The following is a 17,193-nucleotide window of genomic DNA, read 5'->3' as shown; positions in this document are numbered from 1 at the left end:
TTCCCTGTTTACATGAGTGAACCCAAACATGGAAAGGAGAAAGTTATTGATAAGAGAGTTGGAGAAAAAAAACAGAATAAAAGAATTAGTGAAAAAAAAAGATATTGAGTACTCAAGATCTATGTAATGGACTTACATAAAAATTAGGGTGAATACCTTAATTTTAATCCACATTGTGACATGTCATTAAGGTTTCAATAAATAAAATATGCCATCCATCAAACAAAAAACAAAATTAAGCAAAATCCCAAACTCTGTGGCTTAACAGAGAAAGGGAGACATTTTAATGTGAGGCAAGCTTAGGTGTTATCCGGTGGAGGTATAAATAGAAACTAAGTCTGTGTTTCTCAAAGTAAGATTCGCAGACCATCTGTATTATAATCACATGACATAGTTGTTAGTATGCCCCACTCTAAAACACTAAGTCAGAATTTCTGGAAGAGAGAGCTCAAAAGCCTGCATGTTTAATCTGCATGCCAAATAATTCTGATGTACTCAAGTTTGAAATCACTGTCTTAGAATGCAGATTTCACTGTGTTTTCAGAGTTGATGGATAGGACCGATATTATACAGTGGGAGGAAATACCAAGGGAATAGTTGTAGGTAACCGGACAGGGTGATGTAGCATGAAATCAGCTTTAAAGTAAAGCAGACCAGATTTGACTAGGTGATACTTTGGGCAAGTCCTTTAATTTTCCTGATCCTCTGTCTTCCTTCCTGTTAAAGGCAAGAAAAAGTACTTCTGTAGGATCGTGGTCAGGAATAAAGATCATTCGTGTACAGAGCCTGACACATTGTAGGGCTCCTGATAAGTCATGGCTCTGATCTCAAGGCCTGTGGAAGATTTCCAGGTGCTTAAAGTTTGCAACCCTAGGTGTTGGCGGGGTCTTAAGATGGCTGCCGGGTGGCAGGCTTCTGATGGAAGAAAAGATGTGGAGTGGGCTGCTACCTCCTTCCCTAAATGAAAGTGATGTTGAGTTGAATTCTGAAGATGAAGCCCCATTAGAGAACTCTGGACTTAACTTACAGGAAGATAACGAAGATGGCCATTACAAAAACAGAGATCTCAGATTTCCAAACTGATAGACCAAAACCTGGGGCAGAGGCAAATGTAAATGCATACAAAGAGTGCCCTCTGGAATTTCCTTAAATACGTGGCGTAAATTTCAAGAATTGCATAAAAAACATTCTGAACAGAAAAACCTCAACTTCGGGATTCAGAAGGAAGAAAAGAAAACGCTCCAGGAAAGGTAAATTGAAGAATGAAGCAGAGTCTCATAGTGAACAGACCTCAAGTGAAACCCAGTGGAAGGAGCTTACTCAGTATTTTGGAATCAATGATAGGTTTGAGCCCCCTGTTAAAAAGAAAAAAAATGGACAAGTTGGGTCTTGAAAAGAGCATAGACCAGGCTGTGGATCAGTGGAATATCAAGAAGGCTGAGGAACTCAGCAACCAGCTAGCTACTCAAGAGCTTGGTGTAAAAATTGCTAAGGAACAATGGAATACTATGCAGCCATCAAAAGAAACGAAATCTTGCCATTTGCGACAACATGGATGGAACAAGAGCGTATCATGCTTAGTGAAATAAGTCAAGCAGAGAAAGACAACTATCATATGATCTCCCTGATATGAGGAAGGGTTGATGCAACATGGGGGCTTAAGTGGGTAGGAGAAGAATAAATGAAACAAGATGGGATTGGGAGGGAGACAAACCATAAGTGACTCTTAATCTCACAAAACAAACTGAGGGTTGCTGGGGGAAGGGGGTTTGGGAGAAGGGGGTGGGATTATGGACATTGGGGAGGGTATGTGCTTTGGTGAGTGCTGTGAAGTGTGTAAACCTGGTGATTCACAGACCTGTACCCCTGGGGATAAAAATATATGTTTATAAAAAATAAAAAATTAATTTAAAAAAAATTGCTAAGGAAGCTGCCTGCCACAACTTTGTAAAAGTCAAAAAGGATGCTGAAAATTCACAGGTTGCCCAATAAAAGAAGAAGCTTGCATGGGGGTTTGAAGCAAAGAAGAGAAACCAAGAGCAACATGGGATATATGTAACTTGCTACAGTTCCTCAAGACATTTCAGTCTTGACTTGGGTTTTTGCTTGAGTCTTCAACTGCTCAATTTACTGGAAGATTTTCCTGCTTAGGTTAACTATGTCAGGAAACTAGTGGAAATTGGGAAAATAAGCATAAAGTTTAGGAGTTGATTATTAAATCTTTTCAGTCTTAAAAAAAAAAAAGAAGTTTGCAACCCTAGGTCCCAGAAAACTGCTGGAAAGCACAGAGATCCCATATTTGAAGAAAAATGTTTTGTAAACAAGTCCCCTAATCCAGTCCAAACATGGCCAATATTGTATACACGGAGGACAAATGAGATTCCATAAGAAACTCATGGTCTGAGAGAAAAGGAAATAAAATTTGTCACAGGAACATGGTAGAATAATGCATCCTTCCGACTGCTTTGCGTCAGGACGTGATCAGAAAGGAAAAGTGTAATTTCCTAAAGAGCGAAAGAAATTATTTTGGCTAAATTTGATGGGCTAGAAAAGATAAATGCTGCAGATAACAAAGAAACTAAAATTATAGCTCCAAGGAAGTAGGAGACGAACATCAGGTTTTTGTTGTGTAGGTGATTAAATCTCAGAGGAGCATGACAAGAGGACCTGAAGTGAGAAGAAAAGAAATGGTAGGTAAAATCTGTAAATGCTCAGTGTCCCTGTAGCAAATTGGTGCAGTTCTGTGTTTGTTTCTAAGGAAATAACCGTTTCAGGCCTCAGGTCCTGAGAGAATAAGTTAGAGTTGTGCTATCACATCATTGCAAAGGACTTTTGGAAATGGGGAGTGTATTTAGTCTTTTTTCTTCTTTAATTTTACAAGTGAGCTTTTGGATATTTGGATGATTGTCAGAGGTAGATTTTAATTTTTAAATTTTTACAGCTTTTTGAAAAAACGGGGATCGGGGAGGGGCATAGTGTCTTAGAGAATCCTAACATCATTGTTTACAGTTTATTATATAGTTGAGGCTCCAATGTTGAATGACTAGAAAGAGAAATATACTGGTAATAGTTAGATTACTGGCATCAGGCAATTAATAAAGACAACAAAGATTCTTCATAAATCCATTGATGTAGATCTCCCCATCCCCCCAACCAGATTTATTGAGATGTAATTGACATATAACATTGTATCAGTTTAAGCTGTACAACCTGTTGATCTGATGCATTCATATATTACAAAATGATTATCAGCATAATGTTAGCTAAGACCTCCATCACATCACATAATTATTATTTCATTATTGTGGTGAGAACATTTAAGATCTACTCTTTTAGCAAGTGACGAGTATATAATACAGCATTGTTAACTATAATCACCATGCTGTAGATTAGATCCCCAGAACTTATTCATCTTACAACTGAGAGTCTGTACCCTTTGACCACCATCTGCCCATTTTCCTTCACGGTGTCCCAGCCCCCGGTAACCAACCAGTCTGGTCTCGATTTCTATGAGTCTGGCTTTTTTAGATTGTACATATAAGTGAGATTGTGCAATATTTGACTTTCTCTGCCTGACTTATGCCTTCACGGTTCCTCCATTTTGTGTCAAATGGCAGGATTTCCTTCTTATTTTCCTTTTTATTCACGACTGAGTAATATTCCATTGTATATATACACCACATCTTCTTTATTCACTCATCCATTGGCAGACACTTGGGTTGTTTCCTATCTTAGCTATTGTGAATAATACTGCAATGAACTTGGGATTGCAGATATCTCTTCAAGACATTAATTTCATTTCCTTTGGTATATATCCAAAAGTCAGGTAGTTGAATTGTATGGTAGTTCTATTTTTAAAGTTTTTTTTTTTTAGGAAACTACTATTTTCCATAGTGGCTGTCCCAACTTACATTTCCACCAAGAGTGTCTAAGGGTTTCCTTTTCTTAATACCTTCACCAGACCTTGTTGTCTCTTATTTTTTTGATGACAGCCATTCTAACGAGTGTGAGGCAGTATCTCATTATGGTTTTGATTTGCACTTTCCTGAAAATTAGTGATGTTGAGCACATTTTCACATACCTGTTGGCCATTTGTATGGTTTCTTAAAAAAATGTCTATTTCAATTTCTCTGCCCTTTTAAATTCAATTTTTTTTTCTTATTGTGTTGTATGAGTTCTTTATAGATTTTGGATATTAGCCCCGTATCAGATATATGATTTGTGAATATTTTCTCCCATTCCACAGGTGCTTTGTTGATTGCCAATTTTGTTTATTGTTTCTTTGCTGTGCAGAAACTTTTTAGTTTGATATAGTCCTACTTATTTATTTTTGCCTTTGTAAGCTTTGCTTTTGGTGTCAGATTAAAAAAAAAAAAATCACTGCCAAAACCAATTTCAAGGAGTTTTTCCCCCCATATTTTCTTCTGGGAGTTTTACAGTTTGGATCTTTAAGTTTTTAATACATTTCAAGTTAATTTTTGTCTGTGATGTAAGATGGAAATCCAATTTCATTCTTTTGCGTTTGATTTTCCAGTTTCCTCAATGGCATTTATTGAAGAGAATATCCTTTCCCCTTTGAGTATTATTGTCTCCCTTGTCAAATATTAGTTGACTGTATGTGCAAGAATTTATTTCCAGGCTCTGAAATCTGTTCCATTGTCTATGTGTTTATTTTTACACTAGTTTCATATTATTTTTTATTACTATAGCTTTGTAGTATGGTTTGAAATCAGGAAGTGTGATGCCTCCGGCTTTGTTCTTTCTCAGGCTTGCTTTGGCTATTTGGGGTCATTTGTGGTTGCATACAAACTTCAGAATTGCTTTTTCTATTTCTGTGAAAAATGCCATTAGAATTTTCATGGAGGGGTGCCTGGGTGGCTCAGTGGATTAAGCAGCTGCCTTCGCTCAGGTCATAATCTCAGGGTCCTGGGATCAAGCCAGCATCTGGCTTTCCACTCAGTGGGGAGCCTGCTTCCCCTTCTCTCTGCCTCTCTCTCTGTCAAATAAATAAATAAAATCTTAAAAAAAAAAAAAAGAATTTTCATGGAATCACGGAATCTGATTTTTTTTTTTAAATAATGCCATCCAAAAAATAGACTTAACAGTACTACTCAAGAAGCTTTTTAATGACAATGCTTCTGCCCAGTGCTAGGATTGATTTTTAGCTTAAACTTCGACCTGAGTCCTTTCAGAAACAAAGCAAAAGACAAAACCCTCTTTCTATTGTTAATAAAGAAGAAACCACTCGTAGAAAAAGCAAAGGGAGGGAAAACTGTGGAGCGAAGAACTCAATAAGGAGGTCCTTCCTCATTTTATGTCCACCTGACAGTTCAACAGATCGCACTGAATAAGGGCTAACATTCCTTAGAAATCAGTTCCTGAGAATTTTATTATTTATGCTATTAACAACAGACAATCTGGTAATTGTAGATTTCCATGGGAAAAATGGAAGACATCCAAAATCAAATGATCAGAATGAAAAAGGAACATCCTAGATTAGTCTAGAAGAAAATCATTCATTTGGCCATATCTGACCAAAGGTTTTCACCAATTGCTAGGAATCAGATATTTAGAATACATGCTCCATGATATTATTAAACACCTAGTAGATACTAAACGCAAGTGGGAGAGTCATTGGTGAATTAAAACATAGTCAATGTTACCAAAGAGTCTAAGGAAGTAGAATTCCACATACTGTGTGTTTGTCTGTGTGTGTGTGTGTGTGTCTGTGTATGTATGCACATGTATATTAAATATGAGCTTAACGTGTTCTACACTAGAAATTGTTATTTTGTAGAATAAACAGTCATTCTTGGTTAATCATTTCACTGTATTTCTTAATAAATTGCAAGACTATGCTATTGAGAAATAGCTAAAAGAGGCCCATTTACCTGGTTTTTGAGTCTGGATAGCAGTGACTCATTATGACCAGTCCACCTGTTATATCCTCTGAGGAACATGGCTCAAGCAGGCTCATTTGAAGCTGAAAGTGCTATAGATTTTGAACAAAGACACATTATTCCTTTAAAATAAGGAAAAAAAATCACTGTGAATGGTTTTACAGAAAAAAGCGATGCTAAATACAATAGATAAAATAGTTATTAAATTCCCTTTAAGAGTTTTCAACAAGAATCTAAATCTTCTTTTTATGGCAGAGAATCCAATTTTTTCATAAAGTGTATCATTATCATTTGGGCATAATTCATTGGCAGGGAATGATTCTTCACACAGATACTGGCGATAATACAGCATTTACATTTTTCAGAACTTTATGTTTAAAAAATGAATAACGGGTAAGAATAGAATCCTAATGTGTCTCTACCTTCACCGAGACACCAACCCCTCTCTGGCATGACTTCTCTGTGCCAGCTCAGGCTCAATCAGCCAGTTTGATATTTTTAAAAAGCATCTCGTCGAACCTCATCTCACCTAATGCTTCAAAGGTGATTCTTTCAAGCTCAGTTCCATCTTCTTGGTGGTTGTTGGCATTTTTGGTGGAGGAAGTTTGCTTTATTTTAACATAGGGTATATCATATCCAAAGGCACAGTATGGACTTCAATCAAAAGGCCTTGACTTGTTCCTTCTAAAGCTAGTTAGTATCCTAAACCAGGCAGCTATAGTCATGCTTTTATGTCTTCCACCTGGCTTGAAGGGGAGGCAAGGGACCAGCTTGACTATTAATATATACATATATAATACACATGAGCTCAAAAGCCTTCAGTTAGTTCTCTCTCCCCAGATTCATACAAATGGAGTCACCTGCGAGAGCAGCACCTTTAATGGCTTTCCATAATGATTAATTGCTGAGCAACAAAGGCTTTCCCAAATCCTCTGCAAGAACATTCTTGCTGGCTTACAATTAATGCATCTCCTTTGACAAAGTCACTAGCAGGAAGAGGGGGAAGGCGCTTATTTTAAATGGCGAACATACCTCCATTTGTCATAAGCCCAAGCTAAATTTTTCATTTCCTTTGTCTCCAGCCCAACAACTTCTAAAGAAGGGAAATCTCTCTTTAGTGATGACATGACTGAAACACAAAGTGTTAGCTTTTTGAAACATTCCAACCCAACCTCCTGCCTTTCTTTTAAATACTAAGCATAAGGTCATAAATTAAAAAATGCATAGATTTTCAGTTATAATCCCATTTATTAAGGTCTGACAGAAAAACTCCATCTAGTTAAATCTAGTTGCAGTGAAGTAAGATTTATTAAAGGGAACTGTAATGCATCTCGTTAAAAGAAGAGCTGGGCACATCTACTATATTGACAGTTAATGGTGATTTAGCGGAAACGTACAGAACATTTATTTTTCCTTCTGACTTTATGACATTTTTGAAAGCCTCAAAAATAATAAACTATAAAATGTAATTTTTCTCTCTAAAAGATTGTCTTGTGGGTTGGGTATTCCTCACTATCTAGAATGTATTACTGTAAAAATTTTGCAGGTACGCATATCTCTGTTATGGCAGAACTCTTGATAACAAGGAAACAAATTGCAACAAGTCCACATACTGAGGAGTCAGAGGTGTTCTTCAATTACTTTCTGATCTAAGCTCTCCCGTAAGAGCATGCGGTCTTGGTCCTTTGGCTCTTGTATAACTATTAATAGAAAGATCATTTAAAAAAAAAATTTTGCCAAGAATGAAAAAAAAATCTGACACATTGCCAATGTTGTACTGTCACATTGACCATTCATCTAGGAATGCATTTCCTAGGCAATAAGATCGTTCAATGGTGTATGCCCAAAGCATATCCAATAAATGTGAAATAAACATATTCACTGCATTTTGTAAACATGAAAAAAATTACTGTCTTCAAAGGCTACTGTATGCCACAGTGGTCAACTGTTCTACTAGGCAAGCATCTGTGAGCAGGAAACCCAATGTTTTCTGCATCTTTAGGATCTAGTCTTATTGGCATGCGGCAGTCATTCATCCATATTGGTCAAATCAATGATGGAATGATTGAAAAAGTTGATGGGAAATTTTTTTTAAACTCTAAGGTCTCTTTACATTTTTAGCTGATTTAAAAGAAAGTATCAGTAATAGGGAGAAACAGTATACTAATGTCAGTCATTGGGAAGGCAGTAATTTGCCAGTTCCTCCATGTGAATTGTCCGCCTGTGATTTATGGACACTGCCTTTGGGCTTTCCTGGCTTTTTTTTTTCTTCTACACAATGTATCTTTCTCCTTTACTTCCGTGCTTTAGGAGCTGGCTTTCCAATTATGGTCCACCTTTGTTATTTCCTCCTTCGTTAGCATGGTGGAGTGTTAATTGTAGTTTGATGACTTCTTTTTATTTTTATGTCTTCTGTTCATTGCCCTAAATCAAGAAGGGATCCTTGCTTCACTGGAAGGAAAATCTTCGGTAGAATAGCGACAATAAATAGTTTATTTATTTATTTTTATTTTTATTTTTTTTTAAGCAGAGATATAATTTGGCCTGAATAAAGATGAAATATTTCCACTAGATTTTAAAAGTTAAGGTCACAGGAATGAAGATTTAAAAAAAAAAAGGTAAGTCAAGTGGGAAATACATAAGAAGAATCAATTCTTATGGGCATTAACTGATTGTCCAGGTAAATGCACTTTGCTCTTTAATTCTCTGTTTGTGGCCAGTTTACAGAATAGAGACAAGTAGGTTAAAGCAACACCCACAATTTAAATATTTTTGTAACTTCACTCACTCATTTCACAAGCTGCAAAGATTGCTACCATTTGTTGGTGAATTACTATGTGTTAGTCTTTGTGGTGAGGACTTGACCCATATCAGCACACATTTAATCTTCACAGCAACTCTATGAATTAGACAAAATCTCCATTTTACAGATGTGAAAACGGAGATTTATAGGGCCTAAGATCATATAGCTTCTTAATGACAGAGCTATGTGGCTCCAAAATCCATGCCTGTAAACGAATACTCTTCCATGAATTTCATGAACACTACTCACCTGCTCTCTCACAGGACACCAACTATTTGGGGCACAGCCTTCAATTAATCGTTAAGGCTAGTTTGAATTTATATCTTGATTTTATTTTACTCATTGTTTTTTTTTTTAGAGATTTATTTATTTGAGAGAGAGAGAGCGAGTGAGCACAAGCAGCGGGGTTGGGGAGAGGAGACACAGATTCCTCACTGAGCTGGGAGCTCCATGTGGGACTCAATCCCATGACCCTGGGATCATGACTTGAGCTGAAGGCAAACGCTTAACGAACTGAGCCACCCAAGCACCCTTTACTCATTCTATTATTATTATTTTTTATTTTTTATTTTTTTTTAAAGATTTTATTTATTTATTTGACAGAGGGAGATTACAAGTAGGCAGAGAGGTAGGCAGAGAGAGAGAGGAGGAAGCAGGCTCCCTGCTGAGCAGAGAGCCTGATGCGGGACTCGATCCCAGGACCCTGAGATCATGACCTGAGCTGAAGGCAGCAGCTTAACCCACTAAGCCACCCAGGCGCCCCTTATTATTATTTTTTAATACTGTAAGGAGAAAAAAGTTAAGATTATGGGTTAGGCTTACATTAATAATATCTATCCATAACACAGCCGTGACCACAAATCTTCAGAGGCTAAACAACTCTGGAAGTCTACCATATTTCTACAGATTGCTTCCTTCTCCAAAGTGACTCTTATTCACGCTCTTCTCTTCTCTCTCTTTTTCTTTTTTTCCACCCCCTGCCATATGATATACCCTGACCCAGATGATAAAGCTGTTCAACTGAAACATGATACAGACTCATTTTCTTTTAGGAAATCAATACAACTGGAACTCCCTCACCTCCTGTCACGAACCCTACTGCCCTTCCTGTCCCTGGAATTTGTACTCTCTCCTTTTACAAAGGATGAAACAATCTGCTCTTGCCAAGGATCTCCTTTCCATTTGTGTCCTGGATCCAGATGACACATGTCTTTTCCAAGACTTTCCTCCTGAGTTTATCCTTTCTCTCCTGCCTCAAAGGTTTCTTCCCTTTTACTGAATTGTCATTAGTGTACAGACATGCTTGTATCTTTCAACTTAAAAAAGAATCCTCAGGGCACCTGTGTGGCTTAGTCAGTTAAGTGTCTGCCTTCAGGTCAGGCCCTGATCCTGGGACCGAGTCCTACACCAGGCTCCCTGCTTGGTGGGGAGTCTGCTACTCCCTCTGACACTCGGCCCTGCTTATGCTCACCATTTCCCTCTCCCTCTCTGTCTCTCTCACCCTCCCCAAAATAAAATCTTAAAAAAAAAATTAAAAAAAAAAAAAAGAGAAAGAATCCTCTCTTTAGTCCTTATTTGCTTGCAGCTATCCCTCTCAAAACTCTGCTCACCACTAAAAAACTTCTTGGGTTTTCTGTAGTAATGGACTCTATTTTGTCACTGTTCATTCCCTCCATTCCCATCAGACTTTTCTTACCTGCAATGCATTGAGGCTTCATTTGACAGGACGACCAATGAAGTCAATTTCTCAAATCTGGTGATTGCTCTCTCTGACGCTGACCTGCCAGCAGCATTTGACATTCTTGACCATTCCCTCCTTTTTGAAGCACTTTCTTCTAGCTTCGGTGACATCAAATTTTCTTCATTTTCTCTTCCTTGGCAGTCACCTATTATGTTTGCCTTCTCCACTAGACCTTTGAATGTTGAGCTGATTGAAGGCTTTTCCATCTGCATGTCCACACGAGACAATTTCATGGCTTGTATACCCTCCAATATCTCTAGCCCACTAGTTCTCCAGAATTCACTCTCCTACTTAACATACATTTATATCTAATAAATACCTCAAACTTACTTTTTTTTCTACTCTTTGTTTTTGACATGATTTTGACCTTTTTCTTTTCTCTCTCTCTCTCTCTCTCTCTCTCTTTTTTAGATTCCATGATTAAATGATACATGCCAGTGTTTCTCTTTCTCTGTGGCTTACTTCACTTAACATAATGCCCTCAAGGTTCATCCGTAAATATTACAAACGACAGGATTTCCTTCTGTTTTAAGGCTGAATAATGTTCCATTGTGTACATACACTACATTTTCTTTATTCATTCTTCCATCAGCAGACATGTAGGATGTTCCCATACTGTGGCTATTGTGAGTAATGCTGCTATGAACATAGGAGCTCAGAAATCTCTAGAAGATCTTGATTTCCTTTCCTTTAGATAGTCACCTAGAAGTAGAATTGTTGGATTATTTGATAGTTTACTTCTAATTTCTTAAGGAATCTCCATGTTCTTTTCTACAGTAGATGTACCAGTTTACATTCCCACCAATAGTGTAAAAGAGTCCCCTTTACCCCGTATCTTCACCACCATCTATTGTCACTTGTCTTTTTGATAATGGACAGACATGAGGTGATATCCCTTTGATGTTTTCTTTGGAAAAACATCCATTTAGGTCCTTTGTCCATTTTTAAATTGGGTTATTTGGGTTTTTTTTTGCTATTGAGTTGTATGAGTTTTTTTTCTTTAAATACTAACTCTTATCAGATATATGGTTTATAAATATTTTCTTCTATTACTAGGTTGCTTTTTTACTTTGTTGATGACTTCCCTTTCTGTGAAGAAGCTTTCTAGTTTGATGAAGTCCTACTTGTTTATTTTTATTTTTGCTGAGTTTGTTTTGATGCCAAATCCAAAAAAACACATCACCAAGACTGATGTCAAGGAGCTTACTGCCTATGTTTTCTTCTCGGAGTTTTACAGTTTCAGGTCTTACATTCAAGTCTTACTCCATTTTTAATTGATTTTTGTGTATGGTGTAAGATAGTGGCTCTTTCATTCTTTTGTGGTTGTCCAGTTTCTATGTTGAAGAGATTGGATGTTCTTGGTTTCTTTGTCAGAAATTAACTGACCATAAACACATGGGTTTATTTCTGGGCTCTTTTTTCTGTTCTACTGACATTTTTATGCCATTTCCACATTGTTTTGATTATAATAAGTGGTAATATTGTTTGAAATCAGGAAGTGTACTGCTTCTAGTTTTGTTTTTTCTCAGAATTGCTTTGGCTATTCAGAGTCTTTTGTGGTTCCATATACATTTTAGGATGTTTTTCTATTTCTGTGAAAAATGCCATTGAAATTTTTATAGGGATTGCATTGGATCTTTAGATCATTTAATGTAGTATGGAGATTTTTAACAGTATTAATTTCTAATCTATGAGCATAGAATATCTTTCCATTTTTTTGTGTCTTCAAAAATACAGAATGGCTGATGGATTAAAAAATAAAAAAGACCCAACTATCTGTTGCTTATAAGGGCTCAACCCAGCTTTAAAGACACACAGATTGAAAGTGTAGAGATTAAAAAAATATTCCATGCAAATGGAAACCAAAAGAAAAACAGGGGTAGCTATACTTATATCAGAAAAAAAAAATAGATTTTAAGCCAAAGGCTGTAATAAGAGACAAAGATGGTCTTTATACAATGATAAAAGGGTTAATTCATCAGAAGGACATAACAATTGTAAATGTTTCTGAACCAAACATAGGATACCTAAATATATAAAACAAATATTAATAGATCTGAAGGGGGAAATAGATAGCAATATAATAGTAGGGGACTTCAATACACCACTTTCAACAATGGATAGATCATCCAGACAGAAAATCAATAAGGAAACATTGGCCTTAAACTACATGTTAGATCAGATGGACTTAACAGATATTTACGGAACATTCCATCCAACAGCAATAAAATACAAATTCTTCTTAAGGAGCCTCACCTAGAATAAATTATGTTAGGTAACAAAATAAGTCTATGTAAATTTAAGAAGTCTGAAATCATATCAAGCATCTTTTCCAACCATAATGGCATGAAACTAGAAATCAGTTACAAGAAAACTGGAGAATTCGCAAATATGTGGAGATTAAACAAATCCTCCTGAACAATCAATGGGTCAAAGAAGGAATCAAAAGATAAATAAAAATACATCTTGATGCAAATGCAAATGGAAATACAATATACCACAGTTTATGGAATGCAGTAAGATCAGGTCTAACAAGAAATTTTATAGTGATAAATGCCTACATTAAGGAAATGGAAAGATGGCAAATAAACAAGCTAACTTCATACCTCAAAAAACTAGAAGAAGAACAAACTAAGCCCAAAGTAACTAGAAAGAAGGAAATAACAAAGGTCAGAGGGGAAATATATGAAACAGAGACTAAAAAGATAATAGGAAAGATCAAAGAAACTCAGCTTTTTAATTGCCATTTTTTAAGAAAGATTTCATTTATTTAAGAGAGCTCACACATATGTATGTGGGGGGAGGGGCAGAGGGGAGGAGAGAAGGAGAGAATCTGGAGCAGACTCCACACTGAGTATAGAGCCCAGATTGGGGCTTGATCTCAGAACCCAGGGATCATGACCTAAACTGAAATCAAGAGTTGAATGTTCAACCAACTGAGCCACCAGGTTCCCCTTGTTTTTTTGTTTTTGTTTATACATATATAGAGAGAGCACACATAAGTGTGGGTGGGGTGTGGGATGGGTGTTGGGATGGAGGGTGGGGGTGGAGAGGGAGAAAAAGAATCTTAAGTGGGCTCCACTCTTAGCACAGAGCCAACTTGGAATTCAGTCTCATGACCCTGAGATCATGGCCTGAGCTGAAATCAAGAGTCAGATACTTAACTGACTGAGCCACCCATGTGCCCCAAGGGCTGGGTTTTTGAACAAGAGAAACTATTAGCTAGACTTATCAAGAAAAAAAAAAAGAGGACTCAAATAAACAAAATTATAAAAATTATAAATGAAAGAGGAGACATTACAACTGATACCACAGAAATCAGAAGAGACTACTGTGAACAATTATATGCTAACAAATTGGATAAATTCCTAGAAACATACAACCTACCAAGACTTAATTGTAAAGAAACAGAAAATCTGAACAGATTAATTTTTAGTAAGGAAATCAGATCAGTAATCATAAACCTCCCACAAAGAAAACCCCAGGACCTGAAGGCTGCACTGGTGAATTCTACCAAATATTTAAAGGAGAATTAATACCCATCCTTCTCAAACTCTTACAAAAACTAGAAGAGGAAGAAACACTCTCAAACTAATTTTATTATGCCTGACCTGATACCAAAACAAGGCAAAGACATTACAAAAAAAAACAACAGGCCAACATCCCTGATAAACAAATATGCAAAAATCCTTAACGTATTATTGGCAAACTGAATTCAACAAATGTCTTAAAAGGATCATTCACCACAATTAAGTGGTATTTGTTCCAGGGATGCAAGGATGTTGCAATATCTGCAAATTGTGATACATGACAATTAACAAAATAAAGGTAAAAAAAATCACATGAATCTCTATAGACCCAGAAATAGAATTTGACAAAATTCAGTATGCTTTTGTGATAAAAGCTCTCAACAAACTGTGTACAGAAAGAGTGTACCTCAACATAATAAAGGCCATATATGATAAACCTATAGCTGAAACCATTCTCAGTGGTGAATGCCGAAAACTTTTCTTCGAAGATCAGATCTCCATTTCCAATATATCCATCAGAACAGTTCTTGGTTCTATCTCCAAACTATATTCTTCCCAATATTCTCAATCATGATCACTATCACTTTAGACCAAGATACCACGGTTGTGACTCCCTCAATATGGCAGGACCTCATTGGTCTGGTCCTGTATTTCTGTAGTCTTGTCTTCTCTACAAATGACTTCTTGCATTTACCCATTTAAATAATTTCCCAGAACAAAGGAATTCTTTCTTTAAGTCACAGGAACAGATGTTCCTCTTAGAAATAAACACTACTTTTTATTCCATGAGAGAGTCAGGTATGGATTTCTTTGTAGAAGCCTCATGATTAGTACAGTTATTTTATAAATTGCCATCAAGATCAAGCCATCAAAGAGCACAGGGAACAAGTGTCTTCATTTTTTTTTTTTTTAAGATTTTATTTATTTATCTGACAGAGAGAAATCACAAGTAGATGGAGAGGCAGGCAGAGAGAGAGACAGGGAAGCAGGCTCCCTGCTGAGCAGAGAGCCCGACTCGGGACTTGATCCCAGGACCCTGAGATCATGACCTGAGCCGAAGGCAGCGGCTTAACCCACTGAGCCACCCAGGTGCCCCTTCATTTTTTTTTTATTCTTGGGGAAATAGACTTAGGTTTCAAATCCTTTATATGCAAATGAGATTGTTATTACGATTTCTTTGCTGTGCAAAATTGAGAAGCAAGCTTATGTTAGCAGGTTCCTGTTTAAAGGCCAAGAACACAGTCCACTGACTATAATGAATCTTTGTGCATTACCATGATTGTCAATAAACAAAAGGCAAGCCACCATTTCTGTGATTGTAATGTTCTCCTATTTCATTTGGTTCTTACAAAAACAACAGGTGAATCGATCTGTCTCTATTTTTGCTGTCTGACCACATTTGTAAACAATTAGAACCAGACTCATTTTTATTATTTATAAATAACAATTTTATTAATAATTCATTATTTTAGTTTATGGATGAGAAAAGCCACGTGGCTTAGAGAGTAAACAAGAGGGGAAATTAAGGGTATGCATTCTACCTGATGTGTGTCTTCATTTGTTAATGTTCTGTTTTGCTTCCTGAAATGTCTTCTGATAGATGTCAAATCAATAACACTTAAACCATAAGAAAGCCCAAAGACTAAATAAACACTTCAGAGAAAAAAAAGATTCATATGAGACAACTGGGTTCCAAGCATATTAAGCAGAGGTGATAGTTGTTAATTTGGTTATGGTATGGAACTTAGGTTAACAGGGATTCTGAAGATGACCAATGGTAACATCCTCACTGGAGTTTGTAGAGTTGAGTCCTAAGAAGTCTTCTTCCTCCTCCTTCTTCTCCTTCTTCTTCTCCTTCTCCATTTCCATCTCCATCTCCATCTCTTCCTCCCCCCCTCCCCCTCCTCCTCCCCCTCCTCCTCCCCCTCCTCCTCCCCCTCCTCCTCCCCCTCCTCCTCCCCCTCCTCCTCCTCCTCCTCCTCCTCCTCCTCTTCTTCTTCTTCTTCTTCTCTTCTTCTTCTTCTTCTTCTTCTTCTTCTTCTTCTTCTTCTTCTTCTTCAGAAGTCTTCTAATTATTGTCCTTCTGCCAGTGTACATGCATATGACAGATATGACTGTGTATTCTGGGGTCCATCACTCCTTCTGTTTTTCAGTTCTTGGATTCATCTTCTTGTTTGGCCTCCTCATCCTCCCCAGATCTTGGACATTACTAACTTAGTGACTCCCACTTTACTACTGTATTTACTCCTCTGTGTACTCAGTTGAAAGCACTGGAGGAAGAGAAGTTGAGAGGAAGAAAGTGTTAACACTGTGAAGTTTCATTTGACTGCATCTCTACGTATAATGAAAAGCACTTGTGATGTGATTTGCTGAAATTGAATTGTGGTTACAATTCCCTAGCAATATGTCTATTAAGTGAGGAAGACCTATGTTGCTGTTTCTTGGCAAACCAGCTAATTGGAAGGCAATTTTATCAAGTAGGGTGTAGCACTTGTACTAACAGAAGAGGTGTTTTGCAAGTCTTATCATAATGACAGGTATTTAATATATTAAAGGATACATACAGTATTTATGGTTATTTTTGAATTATTTTTATAAATTATTAACTATATTGGCCTCACTAAAAATTCATTACTAGCTTCTTGGTGAGGATGGCATTTTTTATACACACTTTTGGGCTACTCCTCACTGTTAAAATGTAAGCTAGTTATGTTGTAAGTTATTTTTAAAAAGCATCGTGGCTATTTTGGTTTCAAACTCCTTCAGTGCTGACTAGGAGGATCTTGGTTGTTTTTAACTTTTTTTTTTTTAAAGAGATATATAATAATTCATTTTATTAGTGGTTAGTGTAGAATTTTTCTTGCCTTTCAGGACTGGAGAAAAGCCCTGAGGGTTAGAGCAAGGCATTCATATGGCATGGTGAGATGTGTGTGTGTGTGTGTGTGTTGTTGTTGTTGTTGTTATTGTTAGATTTGCACTTAAGCAGCCAGTACACAGGGAAACGAAAATTTAAGTGTTCTTCTTGAACTCTTATGCTACAGAAAAATGAGCATGGAAGTTTTCTCCGTTCCAGGTAGTAGGTGAGGGGTGGTGCCTGAGAAAAATTATTTGGCTTACATCATATTTGGGGCAAAACCTTTGAGAAAATAATTTATGGAGACACTTGAACCTCTCCTTTATGCTTTATGTCCCCAAAACTCTCATAATAACCATCTTGCG

General features: G+C 36.9%; 1 pseudogene across 1 annotated transcript in view; it reads left to right on the top strand.

The window, feature by feature from the left end:
• Window positions 1-905: 905 nt before the first annotated feature.
• The window catches only part of LOC309863137, a 43,403-nt pseudogene continuing 27,115 nt past the window's right edge, over window positions 906-17,193 (top strand). Inside the window, exon 1 of the transcript in view lies at window positions 906-1,543. The product of the transcript in view is annotated as an uncharacterized misc_RNA (transcript). The remainder of the gene's footprint in view (window positions 1,544-17,193) is intronic.

The sequence above is a fragment of the Mustela nivalis genome, assembly GCF_964662115.1.
Source record: "Mustela nivalis genome assembly, chromosome: 4".
In the NCBI taxonomy this organism is placed as follows: domain Eukaryota; kingdom Metazoa; phylum Chordata; class Mammalia; order Carnivora; family Mustelidae; genus Mustela; species Mustela nivalis.
Note: the sequence above shows the minus strand (reverse complement) of the source record. Positions and strands in the feature narration are given on the sequence as shown.